The sequence below is a fragment of the Sus scrofa genome, chromosome 1, assembly GCF_054392235.1.
Source record: "Sus scrofa isolate SSC_HxYL_T2T_F1_AM1 chromosome 1, Sscrofa_HxYL_maternal_Yorkshire_Landrace_v2.0, whole genome shotgun sequence".
NCBI classification, from domain to species: domain Eukaryota; kingdom Metazoa; phylum Chordata; class Mammalia; order Artiodactyla; family Suidae; genus Sus; species Sus scrofa.
Genome location: NC_139383.1, coordinates 140,368,911 through 140,385,360, shown reverse-complemented (window position 1 = coordinate 140,385,360; position 16,450 = coordinate 140,368,911). Strand labels below are relative to the sequence as shown.

Here is a 16,450-nt window from a genome sequence, read left to right as displayed (position 1 = left end):
AGGGGAAAGACTTCCTGGCTTAGGTAACAGGGCCTACTCACCCCATTTAAAGCCAAGACATTTAGTCTCTTCCTGCTAGAGCTTAAGCTTTCAGAACTATTTCCATATTACACTCTGCTAAATCCCTCTCCTGAGCCAATGGATAAAAAGGGACCACTTGCTCCATAGGGGGCGGGGGGGAAAGAGGGGACATAGGAAGCCCAATCAACTTGATTCATGACCCAGAAAATCTGGGCTCCAACTGCAGATCTGCTCTGTACCGGCTGCTTAATCAGGGCAGATCAATCTGCCATCTATAGCCTAGTGCTGATGGCTTCTACCCCAAAGGGCTGTTGTGAGAATTAATAACACAGCATGGTTGCTAAAAGTGAAGGTTCCTTGGCTTCTAGCAAGCAACAGATTCATGTCTTTCTGCCCAGCAGCCAGCCCAGAGCTGGGCACACAGGACGCAGGGGGCACTGGTTTAATCTCTCATGGAATCTATGCCACAAAGGAGAATGCTGACATTCTTAGTCATTCAATCTTCCAGCTGCAACCTGTTGACTCCTCTTTTACTTTTTGTAAAAACATGTTCATTTACCCCCTTCGGGGCAGCAAATAATCTTTCGGAATGTGGCAAAGATCAGCAAGTAAATATTTATTAAACTCTACTGGGGCTTCACATTTAATGATAGGCACCGTGAAGGATATAAAGTAATGTAAGGCGGAGTTCTCTTGTGGTGCAGCAAGTTAGGGATCTGGCATTGTCACGGCAGCAGCTTAGATTACTGTTGTGGTGCAGGTTCGATTCCTGGCCTGGGAACTTCTACATGCTCCAGGCGTGGCCAGAAAAAAAAAATGTAAGGCACGCTTGCTCCCTTCAGGGAGTTTATAATTTAGAGGAACAGGATATTACGGGTTAAAAGCCAAGAGAATATAGATGGAAATAAGTCAAAGGATATCTTAAGGTAAGGCATGACCAAGGCCAGGAATGAAGCAGATGTGTTGGGACACTTGAAGTGAGGGCCAGAATGGGTTAGGGCATCTCAGGAACCATCATGGCATGGCAGGTATTGGAGCTGGTCTGTACTGGGTAGTTTTCAGCTGCAAAAATCAGAAAATCTAAACTATCCTAAAGGGTAAGGATATCTGTTGTCTCATGAAACGACAGCCTGAAGCCCAGCAGTTTATGAAAGACCCACATTCTTTCCATCTCTTCTGCCGTCTTCAGCCTTTTGGCTTTTGTCCTCAGGCTGGTCCCCTTACAAAACCTAGTTGGCCACCACAGCAAGCTCAACAACTTGGAGCTGCACAAAGAAATTTTCCCAGCAAACTTGCAGTCCTGTTGCCATTGTCACATGCCTAGGGCCTAAACCAATCCCTGGCAAAAAGAAGGGAATTATCAAGATTGGTTCAGACTCATCAAGATTTACCCCTAGGGCTGGGTGCTGGGGAAGGGCCCTTCCCTGAGCGCAAAGGAAGGAGACAAGTATACCTCCAAATAAGTTGGGTTTCTTCCAGAAAGTGAGAAAGGAGATGAGATGTATTTAGAGAGAAGGGAGATACTTTTTTTTTTTTTTTTTTTTTTTTGCTTTTCAGGGCCATACCTACGGCATTTGGAGGTTCCCCGGCTAGGGGTTGAATCCCAGCTACAGCTGCCAGCCTACACCACAGCTGCAGCAATGCAGCATCCAAGCCTCATCTGTGACCTACACCACAGGTAATGCCGGATCCTTAACCCACTGAGTGAGGCCAGGGATTGAACCCGCAACCTCATGGTCACTAGTCGGATTCTTTTCTGCTGCACCACAAGGGGAATTCCGATAAGATAGATTTAGAGAGTAGTAGTATCCACCACATGGGTGATGTTTGAAAGGAAAAAGACAGAATTTGGTAGGAAATTGAATCCTGGACTCTGAAGCTGATTGCCTGGCTTCAAAACCCCTGCCTTGTCACTTCGTGTCCTGAGCAAGTAAGTTAACTTCAGGAGGCCATAGTTTCTTTACCTCTGAAACAGGATAATAATAATTCCTGCCTAGATTGTAAGTTTCATGAGGACAGGGACCGGTCTTGTTCATGAAGTTCACTTGTCTTGTTCAGCACCTGGCACAGAGCTTTGTACCCAGCAAGCACTTGATAGATACTTATTGAATGGATTCAGTCATTGGATTTGTGGGGAGTTAATGAGTTAATGTGTGGCAGGGGCTTAGCACAGTGCATAGCCTGTAATATGTGGTCAGGAAAACGAGGTTCCAGCCACAGTCACTGACACAGTAGGAGCCCTCACAGGAGTCCTTTTGCTGCTTCACATCACTTCTGCTGCCAGGTTATCACCAGCCCCTGTTCGTTGCAGCAGAAGCTCAGATGTGTCAGGAAGGCTCTGTTCCTGCTGACCTGGGCTGGGATGGCAAAGTCCCATCACATCCTCCGCTGTAAAGAGGACGTATCTGTGAGTCCCAACACTTGGGGCCCCACAGTTTATAACTCTGCTCTGACTAGTTTCTGAGCCAGCGCTCATGTTGACATAACCCCTCAGTGTCAATCTCCAGAAGTCCCCCTGGGCCCACTTCTCAGTAAAACTCACTTCTAGGGCTATGTGGCCAAAGTGAAGAGGGGTGCCCATTTCACTGACAAAGGCTTTTCTTTTTTACTCTACTGGAGTCAAGTCCCAGCCAGTTTCCACTAGTCCCTCCTTTCCCTGCCCTGTCGGAGGTGGGCCAGCCCCTCCCTCAGAGGCTGCTCCCAGGAAGGCCAGCCATAGGAAATGCCACAGCTGGGCCTGCTGCCAACCACAGAGCTTCTGGCACTGAGCGCTGACTCCCTCCTGAAGTCCAAAGGCCTTGTCCTTGTCTTACAGGGATGAAAGCCAGCCAGAGGCAGTGCTCAACCCAATCAAAGCAGGTTGTGACCAGACCCTAATTGAGCAGCTCCTTTCAGCCATTTGCACAGTGTCTCCAGAAACAGTCATGCCAAAGCTTCCCAGGGAGTTCTTGCCTCAGCACAGGGTATCTCGGTGAGAGCCTGGTGAGAGCTAAGGCTTTGAATTCAGATCCTAGCTTTGCCACTTCCTGGCCAATCCAGGGAAAGTTATTTAAACACTGAGCCTCAGACTATTCATCTGTACAAACCAGGATCCTAATAACTACCCCTTGGTATTTTAGAATTCAGTGAACTAATAGGTGGGAAAAGCCTATACCCAGATCGTGGTAAATACTTCATTAAATGTTTCCCTCTATTGCCACCTCCATCTCACAAAACCAGGCTGTCTTCACAACTCCACACACCTGATTCTGGAAAAAGAATTCCATTCCCTATTCACTTACTGGAAAAATCCTATTTCTCCTGAGAGGAAACTCCTGGAGGACAACAATAGAAAGCCTAGTCAAGGTCACTCAGGATCCTGATGAGTTCAGGTCTGTGCTTCCCTCCCTTATGTTCCCTGTAGCATGGTGACAGATCAGGAAAGAAAGGAAAACCAAACAAAACAGTGCCACTTTCTGCCTTCTCAGGCCATCTGCCAACACTGCCGTCTTCTCTGGGTCTCCCCACTGGCCACGACCCTGTCATCCTCTTTTACCCCAGAAGCAGGGCGCTGTGGGGAAGGAGGCATGGGGGGTATTAAACCAGCTTCTCAAGGAATAATCCCTTTCTTCCCTCAGTCTTCGCTGTGGTCTCTTGGCCTCCTCCCATCTCTCCTGCCCATCGGTGTCCAAGCAGGTTCTGCAACCCAGCCTAGACCACTGGAAGACCTCTCTCCATCGCCTTGAAGCAGAGGGCCAGCATTGGGCCTCCCGGTCAAGGCCAGAGGGGCAGTGGCCAGACAGCAAGGCTGTTGGCCAGCAGCAATAGTAACTCCTCCTGGGCTTTTCCAATTGGCTTTTGTTGAAGAGAGTTCTTGGAGAGGAATTCCTGTTGTGGGTCAGCAGAAATGAATCTGACTAGCATCCATGAGGATGCAGGTTCAGTCCCTGGCCTTGCTCAGTGGGTTAAGGATCAGGTGTTGCCATGAGCTGTGGTATAGGTTGCAGACGCAGTTCAGATCAGGCGTTGCTGTGGCTGTAGTGTAGGCCAGAGGCCACAGCTCCGATTCGACCCCTAGCCTGGGAATCTCCCTATGCTGCAGGTGTGGCCCTAAAAAGACAAAAAGAGAAAAGAGAGTTCTTGGAGAAATTCCCTAATGCTCAGCCCGGTGAGCATTCCTACTCCATGGAGCACTGTGCAAAGAATCCCATCAGTCACACACCTTGCCCCCAACCAGGGCACCTCATCACCCTGGGCTCCCTGCCCCACTCCACCCCCACAGGAGGGAAAAGAGCAGGGCAGGAGGAGAGGGCACAGAGGGGATCCAAGTCTAGCTGCCAAGGCCCTTAAGCTTCCTTTCCACTTGTGAACCCCAAGGACTTGACCGGTCATTCTCCCTTGCTACCAGCACCTTGGAGGGTGAGTGGGTGCCCTGGAGGCATCTGCTCCCCAAGAATCCCACCTGCTGTGCAGGAAGCCATTTGGGGAAATCTCTTGAAGGTGGGGCCCCTGCCTCTGACCTGGAGGCCCAAGGCTGAGGGGCACCTCTGAGGTAATAGCAGCCCTGGAATGCAGGACACAGGCCACCAGTGGCAACACCTGCTCATTAATCCAGCCCTTCCTTTCCAGAGCCTGCCCTGGCCTGGGATGGTAGAGGGTAAAGGCAGGCAGGTCTGTTCTTCCCTTCCTGGCCCTGTGGTGAGAGGTGCTGACAAGTGTAGGCAGGTGGAGACAGGCCTGTGCAGCCATCGGAAAGGCATCCTCTATATGCACAGCACGAGGTGGGGAGGGGAGCAGGAGGTGTGGGGAGGAATCTAGAAAGCTAGAACACATTGGCAGTAAAAGGGCATTTTTCCAACACACTAGAACCCTAGACTTTGCTTCTGACACTCGTTATTCTTTAGGAAAGCCTGGGAAGCATTAGTTTATGAAAATTCGAGGGCTTCACTGTTACGTGGCATTCAAACTTGTCCCCAGATGATCTGTTTAAAGCCACACAGTGGGACATTTCGGTATAAGCCATCAGTCCAGCGGAACTTGACTCGCCAAAAAGGTGTAGATGAGGCAAGCTGCTTTTGAGGCTTTAAGTATATCTCCATTTTCAAAACCATAAGAGAGTAAAGTGAAAGACTTTATTAAGTGATTATAAGGACACCATCTTGGCTGATTCACATGCTGCCACTCCCTGAGAGCCCAGAGTAAAAGACAGAAACGTCCACAGTGACAGTACCACTGCTGCCTTAGACTAAGTTACCCTCCATGCTTGAGCTTGAATGGACCTGCCTGGGCAACAAAGGGAACAACATGGGCTTATGAGGAGGAAAGCTGAGTTCCAGTCCTAACTGCCTCTAATTTCCTCTTCGGCTTTGCTGAGTCACTTAATCTCCGGGGGCTGCAGTTTTTTCACCTGCAAAAGGCGGGGTGGGGCTGACTCACTGTATTCCAAGTAAGGGTGGCCAAAACACAGAACCTATTTAGATGTTCTTGCATTCATTCATTCAACAAAGTTTTTGGGAGTTCCCCTTGTAGCTTAGCAGGTTACGAACCCAACTAGAATCCTTGAGGGCGCAGGTTTGATCCCTGGTCTGGCTCAGTGGGTTAAGGGACCGGCATTGCCATGAGCTGCAGTAAATTTTGCAGATACAGCTTGGATCCCGTGTGGCTGTGGCTGTGGCTGTGGCGTAGGCTGGCAGCTGCAGCTCCAATTCGACCCCTAGCCCGGGAATTTCCATATGCCTCAGGTGCACCCTAAAAAGCAAAAAAAAAAAAAAAGAAAGAAAAGTTTGCATGAGTATCTACTATGAGTGACATGTTAGATTTCCTGCCCTTAAGAGCTCAGCCTACTGGGATTAGCAGAGAAGTGACTCCACTGGGATAAAGACAGACACAGGGAGTTCCCGTCGTGGCACAGTGGTTAACGAATCCGACTAGGAACCATGAGGTTGCGGGTTCGGTCCCTGCCCTTGCTCAGTGGGTTAACGATCCGGCGTTGCCGTGAGCTGTGGTGTAGGTTGCAGACGCGGCTCGGATCCCGCGTTGCTGTGGCTCTGGCGTAGGCTGGTGGCTACAGCTCCGCTTTGACCCCTAGCCTGGGAACCTCCATATGCCGTGGGAGCGACCCAGGAAGTAGCAACGACAACAACAACAAAAGACAAACAAACAAAAGACAAACAAACAAACAAACAAACAAAAAGACGGACACAGGCGTCTGCCTGCCCACCCTCTGCAACAGGCACCCAAGCCTTTGCATGGGTTTTTCCAGTGACTGGTAGATCCCCCCTTTCCTACAAACTGTAAGAAAAAGGATCTAAGTTGGCAGATATTCTCACCAAATCAAGAAGTCATACAACATGACAAAGTAGAGGAATGACCTCAGGTCCATGCTGGCATCAGCTTTCAGATGTCCCTGAAGAGCAAAGGAACCAACACTGACTATCATGCTCAGGAATTAAACTGATGAGGAAAAGTGTCCAAGAGGCCCTAGTGTCCCTTGGCTGGTTTCTGGTCTCCAACACCCTTTCTTTTAGTAGCCGCACCCGAATCTTCCTCCCCACCTGAGTGTGGTGTTGGGAACACTTGCCCAGGCTACCCTTCACTCCACCAGGCCAGAGCCAGGCACGTGACCTGAGCCTCCAACCAGACTCCCACAATGGTGCATGAGGCAGAGCGCATGCTGGGAGCACCTATCCAGGTGGGGGAGGTGTGGGGACTTCAGAGTCAGGCCCACTGCCAGGAGACCTTGGGGGGCTGCCAGGCTTCTGTCCCAGATTCTCCAGACTTCTCATCAGGCTGGGAGTTAGTTACCTGATGGCTGGCAAAAAGTTATTTTCTGGGAGTTCCCATCATGGCTTAGCGGTTAATGAACCCAACGAGGATCTGTGAGGATGCAGGTTTGATCCCTGGCCTCACTCAGTGGGTTAAGGACCTGGCATTGCTGTGATGGATCCTACATTGCTGTGGCTGTGGTATAGGCCGGCAGCTGTAGCTCTGATTTGACCCCTAGCCTGGGAACTTCAACATGCCCCCGAGTGTGGCCCTTAAAAAAAAAAAAAAAAAAAAAAAAATTCCTTTTCTTGTGCAAGATAGCTGGGAGTTAGAAGACCTGACCGAGTTTTTATGATGAATGCCACGGGGTCCAACAATATGCAGCTCAATCAAAATGTCTGTGAGTGTAACCTGAGCCTTTATGAGGGAGGTAACTGGGGTCATGATTTGGAAGATTAATTTTCTGCTGTTTGGTGAGTGGATAAGAATGAGCCACAGACAGCACAGCCGTGAAGCTGAAAACAGAAGAACATTCATGTACTGAGCTCTCAGGATGAGCAGTCACTGCGCCAGGAGCTTTGTTCATTTATTTCCCACAACCCCCTAGGTAGGTGAAATCATCCCCATTTTATGGATGAGGAAATTGAGGTCCAAGTGGTTAAATAACATGCCACATTTCCTTCAGCCGATGGACGCCAGAGCTGGGATATGAACTCAAGCTGGAAAACTCAGAGCCTGGGCTTTTAACCAAACACCACATTGTTTCCCTATGGAAGAAAATTAATGGAGGAGTTTTTAAAACTAATGTGAGCAGCTTAGTGCCATGTTGGATGTAAGGGGCTGGGGGCAGGGAGGGCCAAGGGGAACAGCAGATTTCCATCTGCCTGTCAGCAGCAGGGGGCACTGGGTGTAGGAGCTGGCCAGCCAGGGTGGTGCCTGCAGTGGGGCAGCTGTGACTTGGGCTCTGGGTGAGCATTTCTAGGTTGATGGTCAAAGCCGCAGAGAGGATGCTCTTCCAGGAAGAGTGCTGGGGAGTGTGGGAGAGTGGAGCAGAGGGGAGGGCCATGACCAGGCTTGGGCAAGGGGAGAGGAAAAGGAGCCAGTGAGGGGACAGGTGGGCTCAGAGACCCAGAAGAGGACGGAGTGGAAGCCCGCTCTCCACCTGCTGCCTGGGGAGCTCAAGCTCCCACCTGAAGAGGCCCCTGTTTCTGATCAAGGCCTGGGAAACAAAGGGTCTCTACCAACCCGGAAGCTGGTGCCCACGTTGCCCAGCACTCCCTGGGTGCCACTCTTTCACCGTTTACAGCAAAACTGACCAAGCCCCCGAAAGGGGAGCTCAGCCAGCTGGGGCGAGCAGCCAGGTCTGAGTCCAGCAGCTCTGGGGGTAGGGAGCCTGGGCGGTCTGGCTTCCCATGGGCTGAGGGAGGCTTGCACTGAGCCTTCCTTTCCCTCCCCCTCAGTAAAGGAAGGCAGGAAAAAAATGTGTTTTTATAAATAGCTCCAGCCCCAGCTGATTTGTAAATTCAGTGGGTTTTTTGTGTCAATGACATCACCCTCCTCCCCATGGCAACCCCCGACGATATCAAAATTGCCAAGCAACGTTGAAGCAGCTCAGCGCCCCAAATGAGCAGGTCGCTGCCTGAGGATTTAATGGAGAAATCCCAAAGTGAGCCCTGGTGCTCGGTGGCGGAGGGGGGCCAGGCGGCTGGGGAGGAGGCCTGAGCCTGCCGGTGCCGCCTGCCAGGAGCCCTGGGCCAGCCAGCTGGGGCTCCTTGGCTGTGCTCCCTTTGACAGCCTGCTGCCAGCAGCAGTGGGGGAGGGCACTGCTCCCGCCTGATGTGCCAGGAGCCAGGAGCAGCCATCCAGGTGACTAAGCCGGCCCACAGGCACTGAGTCACCCACTGGTCTGGAGGTTTCTTCCTTCTCTTTTGAATCTGATTATTTTGGGAGCTGGAAATTTGGAGCTGCACCTGAGTCCCGCCCCTTCTAGCTCTCTCCCCTCCCTACCTGGGGCTCTGAGGAAGATGGGACCAGCCACGAGTCTGCCACCACCCCCTACGGCTATGGAAGACGCTGTGGGGGCCGGAGGTGCCCAGGGAGAGACAGCAGCCGGGCCAGTGCAATAGCAGATATGGTGACGAGGCTGCCTGTCGTCTGGAGGTGCCGGGAGAGAAGGGGAGTCCAGTCCATGCCAGCTGGAGTCCTCCCAGGCTGGCTTTGAACTCACCTCCTATGGGACATTTCTGCGAATGAGCGGCTCCTAGGGTCAGAGTGGCTTTTGGAGAGCAAGGCTGGATTGGCTTAGGCTGGCCCAGGCAGGTAGGTGGCTCTGCCCTGGGTGTGGCCCCACGTGTGTATGAGCAGCATGTGTGTGAGAGACAGCGGACAGAAGGGGGCCGGCAAATTGCTGGGCATGGGGGATTTGGCAGCATTTCCTCTTCAGTGATGCTGGGCAAAAGGACACCAGGCACCAGGCCTGAGCAGGTGAGGTGCAGGTCCAGCTCGGAGAGGTGCAGGCCTCACTGAGTCCGTGGCACAGAGACCCAGCATGGGGAGTGATCCAAGGATGAAGCCAACCTGCCAGGAGGCCAGATAGCCCAGGGCCTTAAGGAAACAGCTTCCTACCAGAATTCTGTCCCTCTCCCATGCAGTGTGGCTCAGCACCTACGTGTGTCCTCCGCCGAGCTTGCACAGGTGCATCTTGGGGAAGGTTGCTGCCCAGGGCTCCCCTCTCCCCCTTACTCAGTCCCAGCCGGGCCATTGATTGGCCTGCCTGTGCTCAAGCCAGCCCTTGGGCTCCAGACCCTTCAGAGCCTGGTCCACTGTGTGTCAGGCAGGGGGACGTGGGTCCCCTGCCTCCCCCACGCAGCTGGCAGCCACACAGGCACACCGGTGAGTAAGCTGCCGGAGGGAGGAGACTGTGTGCCCACAGAAGCAGGACAGCTCCAACCAGGAGCCTTCAGGAGACGAGGCTGGGCGAGAAAAGCATTGAGGTTTCCTTTTTCTTTTCCTTCTTTTTTCTTTTCTTGCCTGAAGGGAGTGCCACTTCCTGGGCTAGAGACAAGCACCAGCCTGCAGCAGGGAGCTCAGGGCCCAGCCATCCAGAGGACACCCAAGGTAAGGTCCCCGCTGCCGCTCGGGCACAGGCCTTCTGGGTGGGGTGCAGGTACAAGCTGTCTAGGTTGCTCCCCACCTGGGACATGACGGCAGCAGTGGGTTCCTGGGCTGAGGGGCCCCACATCCCACCTGACCTGCCACACCCTTCCAGATGGCTTCTGAAGCTGCCCAGTCCCAGCTGGCCTCTGGCCAAAGACAGAAATGCTGGTTCTTCTATTCCTGCCTTTGCCTCCCCTTCCTGCTGGGCCATGACAGTGCCACAAGGACACACCTCCAGGAGGCCCCACCACCTCTGGGACACTCTCCTCAGGCATTCATTGCACAAGTATTTATGGAGCATCCACTGGGTCCCGGGATCCAAGTCACACCCTTATGCTGAGCTTGACGTGGCACAGCTTCTGACTCTGAAACTCAGTGTCAGGCCGGGTTTGGGGGCTGCCTGGCTGAGGACACCATCTTCCCTCACAGGCCTCTGACTCTGTTTCAGGGTTAAGAACCCGGTCAATGCCAGGCCCAGTGAGCTCAGGGGTCTGGGGTCTCACGAAGAGGCAAGGCTAATACAGTGTAGTTGGCTCTTTCCCTGGCATCACACACCAAGGTCAGAAGGTCCTGCTTGGGTCTTTCCTGAAATGGTTTTTGTGGGACCAGTTTCCTGAAGTAGAGGATGAGTTCTGGGCTGCAGAGTCTCCAGGCCTGGTGGGACAGCCTCACAGAAGCTCATCTAACAGCGAAGAAGTCCTTTGGGCCAAGCAAGGGTTCCCTTCCACAGCTCAGGAGTGGCAACCCCAGGAGCCCTGGTGACCAGGATGTCTAGTCAGGAGGGGTCAGTACCAGGGGCAGGTTTTTTGAGTGGAAGGCTCTATGCACTTGAAAGTGTCCATAGGGGAGGAGGACGGGGGCTGCATGGACCTTTTGGTCTCCCAAGGACAGACATTCTTTGTGAGCTGAGCTCGCTGGGATGTGCCAGGCCCAGGGAAAGGTGCAAGCAGATCTGGGACAAACCCACTCTGTGCAGGCCAGAGTCAGGATGGACCCAAGTGTCTCCCACTTGATTAATTCCCATACCTGGCTCCAGGATGAGGAAAATGGGGGCATTTACTAGCTGTGGAATTACCAGCTATAGGGCTATTCCCACCTCCTGGAAAAAGGCAACTCCCAAGCCTAGGGTGCCTGGTGTATGCAGAGCTGAGCAGCGGCTGGTGCCTGGAGGGAGTTAGGGGAGGGTAGTGGCAAAGGCTGGGGAGCACCAGGCAAACAGCAGACCAGCAGGTTGGCAGCTGGCTGGGCCAGGAGGGACAGAGGGTGGAGGCCAGGGCACAGCCAGGAGAAGAAAAGACTCAGGGAAGGCTCTGGATGCTGGCTTTCTTATACCTACCACCTGGGTGGGAGGGCCAGCATGGAGGAGGCGGAGATCCTGAGAGAATGCGTTCCTCACCGGACGGACAGCCCCAGAGGCTCCTCTGCACACTGTGTCCTGGGTGCAGAAGGCAGGAAGGATTTGAGGGAAGCTGTCCTGTGGCCTGAAGCAGAGCCCTTCCGGAAGGATGCCCACCACACTGGAGTGGGAAGGTGACTCGGGCAGTAGGAAGGGTGCTGGTAAAGCTCATGATCAGGCCTTCTGCGGAGGTGCTCTAGCCAACAGGTTGGAATAGAGCATGGAAAATGGAAGCTTCAGAGGCAGGAAAAGCTCTCAACTTCCTGAAGCCAGGCTGATGCTCCTGCCCCGGGTGGACAGGCCAACTGGTCCTGGGAAGCTGGCCCTTCCAAGCTCAGCCCGAGGGTCCACAGTGGGGCTAAGGTGAGAGGTGTGAGGGGTGGGGTAGAGAGGACTTGTCTTTTCTAGGCAAGGTGTGGGCTCCAGGCAGCATAGGAGATGGCCACTGGTGCCTTGCTCTGGCTCACTTGCTTGCAGGCAGGGAAGAGCAACAGCCTGACTACTGAGTACTGGTGGTGGGACTGGGCGGGGGAAGGCTGTGAGTGCGATATATGAATGGGACAGAGCCCTTGCCCCGTGGGAGCTCACGGTCCTTCAGCAGAGCGGTGGAAAGGAAAGCTGAACATGACAGACTTTCACACCCTGGGGGAAACTGCATGAGGAGAACTAGGTTCCCTCACAACTACATGTGGCCACATCAGCCTCAGCAAAGGGACACCCGCACTGGCCAGCATTGTCTATAAAACCTCTTTGTGACCCACCTAGCAGTGCAGAGGCCCAGGTCTTTACAGAGGGACAATGACCTTCTTTGAACACCTGTTCGTTCTCTGTGGCAACTTTTCCTGCTCCAACTGCTGCCTCGGTCAGCAAATGCTGGCACCTTTCTGCTTGGCTCCAGTTTGCTGTGCACTGAGGCCCCCAGGCCTCTGGCTAACAGGATGAGGGCAGGGCTGTGTTCTCTTGCACGCTCAGGCTGCCCAGGACCTGAAGGGGTCCTCTGCGTGCTCAGAGAGGCAGGCCCAGGAAGCTCAGGTCAGCTGGTTCCTTGTTCTGGTTGCTGATCCCAGTGAAGCGAGAACCCAGCCCACTTACCCCAGGGCAAATAGCAAAGAACCAGTCACCTTGCTCAAGGCCCCTGCTGCCTGCCTGCCTGTCTGCATGGCTCTAAGTGCTGCAGTGGTGGTGGGGTTAAAACTGGGAGGACCGGTTCTCTGGTTCAGTTCTGGCCTGGCACCTTCAAGCCTCCATTTTCTTTCTTTCAGCTTCGAATGAGGCTCCATAAGGAATTGTGCAAGGAAGCACAGAGAGTGCAGGGAGCCGAGGAATGACTGCACATCCAGAGCCCAGTCCCAAGTCAGTGGGGAGGAGCACAGAGAAGGAAAAGTCTACCCCAGAACGGAGCTGGCCACCTGGGATGGCCTTGGTTTGCTGAGCCAGAGGGAGGGCCCAAGAATGTTAACTGCAGCCCGCATAATTTCACAGAGGGAAACAGAACCCAGCAAGGGGAGGTGGGGCCCTGAGATCATAGAGCTAACTCATGGCAAAGCCAGTGCCAGGCCTGGGGGTCCAGGTGGACTTTGCAAGGGCAGCAGCAGGGGCAGGTGAAAGCTGCCATGTAACATGATGGCTGAGAGAGGCGGCCTGGCCCAACACAGTAGGAGGCCAGACAGGTCCCCTTGCTCCTCTGTGCCTCCTGCCCTAACAGGGCTGGGACCAGTCATCCCCCACACCCTGCATCTTACTGGACAAGAAGCCCCAGCTCAGCCTGTGCCCTCTGACCAGCACCCCCCAGGGAGAGTCTTGGACCACTCCTGGGACCAGACCACCCTGACACAGAGCCAGCTAATGTGGAAATGGACTGATTCAAGTTCTCCTTGTCCCAGGAAGCATTTTACATTTTGACCATAAGCCTGTTAATGTCTTAAACCAAAGGAGGAGGGTAGCAATGATAGTGTCTAGAAAAGAAAGAGATTTGGGGGCAGACTCTGTGAGCAGGGAGTACACAGAAGACCCTTTACCTCAGGCGGTCTTTCCACCAGTTATATACCATGACTCTAGGCAGGAATTTAAATGTCCACCATCAGAGATCAGATCCCAGCAGCAGGCGGCACATCACTTGTCATGTCTCCCTATCACCAGGCCCAGGCTGGAAAAGAAGACCTTTATATTCCACTATAGTGTGTTTTGCTGGAAGATGGGGGGTCTGGGATGAGGAAAGGTGGGGAAAGGTGGAGGTCTCAGACCTGGGGAGGGATGGAGCCAGACTCAGGGGCCAGAATGCAAGGCTGGTAGTCCGCAAGCACACAGGCTCCTGTGGGAGGAGAAGGGACGACAGGAGGAGGAGCCGCCTCAGATGAGCCATCAGGCCAGCAAGGAAGGGCATTTGTGCCAGCTGTTGGGGCGGGGGCACAAGCCTGCCACTCCCCCCAGGTCCACTGTCCCTCCTGAAAGTCAGGCCCTGGGCTCCAGGCCGGGTCACAACTCTGCCCCAGCCTTAGACTGGGGGAAGCTTCTGAAGGCCCAGAGGAGAGAGGAAAGGACAATGAAGAGTTTCCATTCAGGAAGCTTCCAGCTGTTAGTTCTGCCAGCAAAAATGCCAGCCAGAGAGCTAAATTGCCAGCAACAGACATTTGGATGGAACTTTGGAGCCCATTAAGAGCAGAGGCTGCAAAGTGATCATAGTGAGAAGATATTAAATGAATTCATCATGTCTCTAAAATGAGTGTCCTCAATACAGAGGTGGCTCTTTTGGCTGCCACCCTCCCCAGTATAGTTCATACCCCCATGCACCTGGGAAGGGTGCCGCAGGCTGCCCTGTCCCTGCATCTGAGGTGGAGTGGCCTCTGCATCTAAGTGGCTTGTCCAGGTCACCAGGGCCCTTTGGGACTCCCAGGCAAGTTGGGCCCCCAGTGTCAGTCTGCATTTAGGGAAGACAGGCTATGGATTCTTGCCGGCAGAGAAAACCTAGTACACATGCACACTTTAGAAAAAGGCAGAAGGAGGCTGGGGGTTTCTGGGTATGATAGTTTCCTTCTGCTGAGGTTCAGGGTGGCAAGAAGGACATGTCTGTCCAGCAGCCAGGCAGGGGAGTCCCATGGACTTGTCCCAAACCCCTAACCAGGCCCAGACGGTTCTGCCACCTGGAGCTGGGGTTCTCTCTCCAGGATCTAGAGTGGACAGACCTATTGGAATGATGTTATAGCGAACTTTCTTGGGAGGACTCTGGGATTCTGCACCCCCCAGACCACACCAAACTGGGCTCTGTCACCCCTATGGCAGCTGTGTACACACCCGTCATGGGGTAGGGAAGTTTCCTCCTTGGTCCCTTCAGCAGCTATAAGGGCTGAGGGCCAAGAACTCTCATCCTGTTTGGGAGTTCTGGTCCTTGGGACCCCTGTACCCCAATGCTCTAGACCTCATCATTCCACCACCTTCCCAAGGGAGAGGGGCGCCCTCTCCTGCATCATCCACCTCAGGGAACTAAGGTTGGGGCACGCTGGAAGTCTAGAAAGGCAGAAGGGCTCCAATCCTGCAAGAAGCCAATCCTGGTCTCTGCAGCTAGATTCTACCCACCTCCTGCCTAAGGATCCCGAGGGCTTGGCAGTATAAGCTCCCTCAGTTTCATGGAGACTCAGGGCAGCTACCACTCCTGGAGCCCAGGCCTCAAGGGGCTCCACCAGCCAAGTAGTAAGTAGGCATGCCAGCTCCCACCTCCCCTACAGCACCTGCAATTGGGTCTGATGGCACCCCACTCATTCTGGCTCTGTGAAAAGTCAGACAGCTTGATGCAAGGACTTTAGGCAGGGTGCTGGCTCATGACTCAAAGACAGGGTAGGGGAAACTGAGGCCCGCTCTGCCCCTCACACCGACCCCACCTGGGGGGTCTTCAAACCCTCATCAGAAATGGAGGAAGGATATCCCCCCCTGTCTCTGGGTCATATGACTTACTCTTCCTGGTGGCAGTCAGAACTGGCACAAAGAGGCAAATTACCAGTGCTTCCCCACCAACTGTTTCAGGGACCTGACCCCTCATGACCAGGTCATATCAGACAGTCCCTGGAATCAGGGACCTCCAAGCAGTACAGAGTTAACAGAATATCCTAGGGGCAGATTCACCTGAGGTGAAATTCTGGCTCCATCACTCAGTAACTACAAGACCCTGAGCTGGTGCCTTAACCAGTCTGAGCCTCATCTGTCTCATGTGTAAAATGAGAATAGTAATAGTAATAGTATAGTACTTCCATGCTAGACTTGTTGGGAAGACGCGAGTGATGATTTGTGTAAATAGCTTAGTGTGGGGCCTGGCCCATAGGAGCATTCAATAATTGGCAGGCATTATTATTACTATTCTTAGAGGAGGGCAGAGTCATCCAGAGAAAGGACCCCGAGGAAGCTCTTCAAATCACGAAGCAGACAGGTGCAGGGAAAGGATAATGTGTTTGTGTTTCTAAACCACAAGTTGATGCGTATCTTTCCACTTTGGCCCTAACCCGGGCTCTCAGCCCTGGCTGTAGGGGCTCAGATGTTACAACAGGCCCTAGCAGCCACAGGCTGAGAGCCAGGAAGTGCCTGCCCTGCCCATGTGCCCTGCTTGACACCCTCCCAGACCAGGTTGGTTGACCAATGCCCCAGAGCTGGCAGTGCTCCGAGAGCCATTGCCCACAGTGAAATGCCAGTTCTCAGTGTCCGTGTCCAACTCTCTTGCCCATTTTATAGACTGGCCATGCGTGGACAACTTCAACCAGAAGGACTATGCCAGATGCTGAGGTTCTTCAAAGGAGGGTGTGCCTGGTCCCTCTCCCTGTGCTTGGCGCAATGGCAACCTGGGAATAGGCACTTGGATGCTGGAGGAGAAGCAGTCCCCAGACTGTCCCTGCCACTTCCCAAACTGTTGTTGTGGCCCCTCCTCCTGGGCAGGGCTGAGCTGGGTGTGGATCAGAGGAAGATGGAGAAGAGGGGAGAGTCATACGTAGAAATTAATCAGCCAGGACCCAGTCTGCACATCCCAGCCATCCCAATATGCAGAGGGTCATCCAACCAAGCCACCTGTAGACCCACGTGGAAGTGCAGAAGTGGTTGTGATGGGCTCAGGAGGCTCCCTAGTCTGGTCTGGTATCCACTTTGGGAATCTTT

General features: G+C 53.5%; 1 protein-coding gene across 1 annotated transcript in view; it reads left to right on the top strand.

Annotated features, from left to right (window-relative positions):
- Positions 1 to 8,368: 8,368 nt before the first annotated feature.
- Positions 8,369 to 16,450, top strand: part of PAK6 (p21 (RAC1) activated kinase 6) — a 37,351-nt gene continuing 29,269 nt past the window's right edge. The window contains exons 1-2 of the mRNA XM_021097786.2: positions 8,369 to 9,084; positions 9,802 to 9,882. The gene's annotated coding sequence lies outside the window, so the exon portion shown is untranslated. The remainder of the gene's footprint in view (positions 9,085 to 9,801; positions 9,883 to 16,450) is intronic.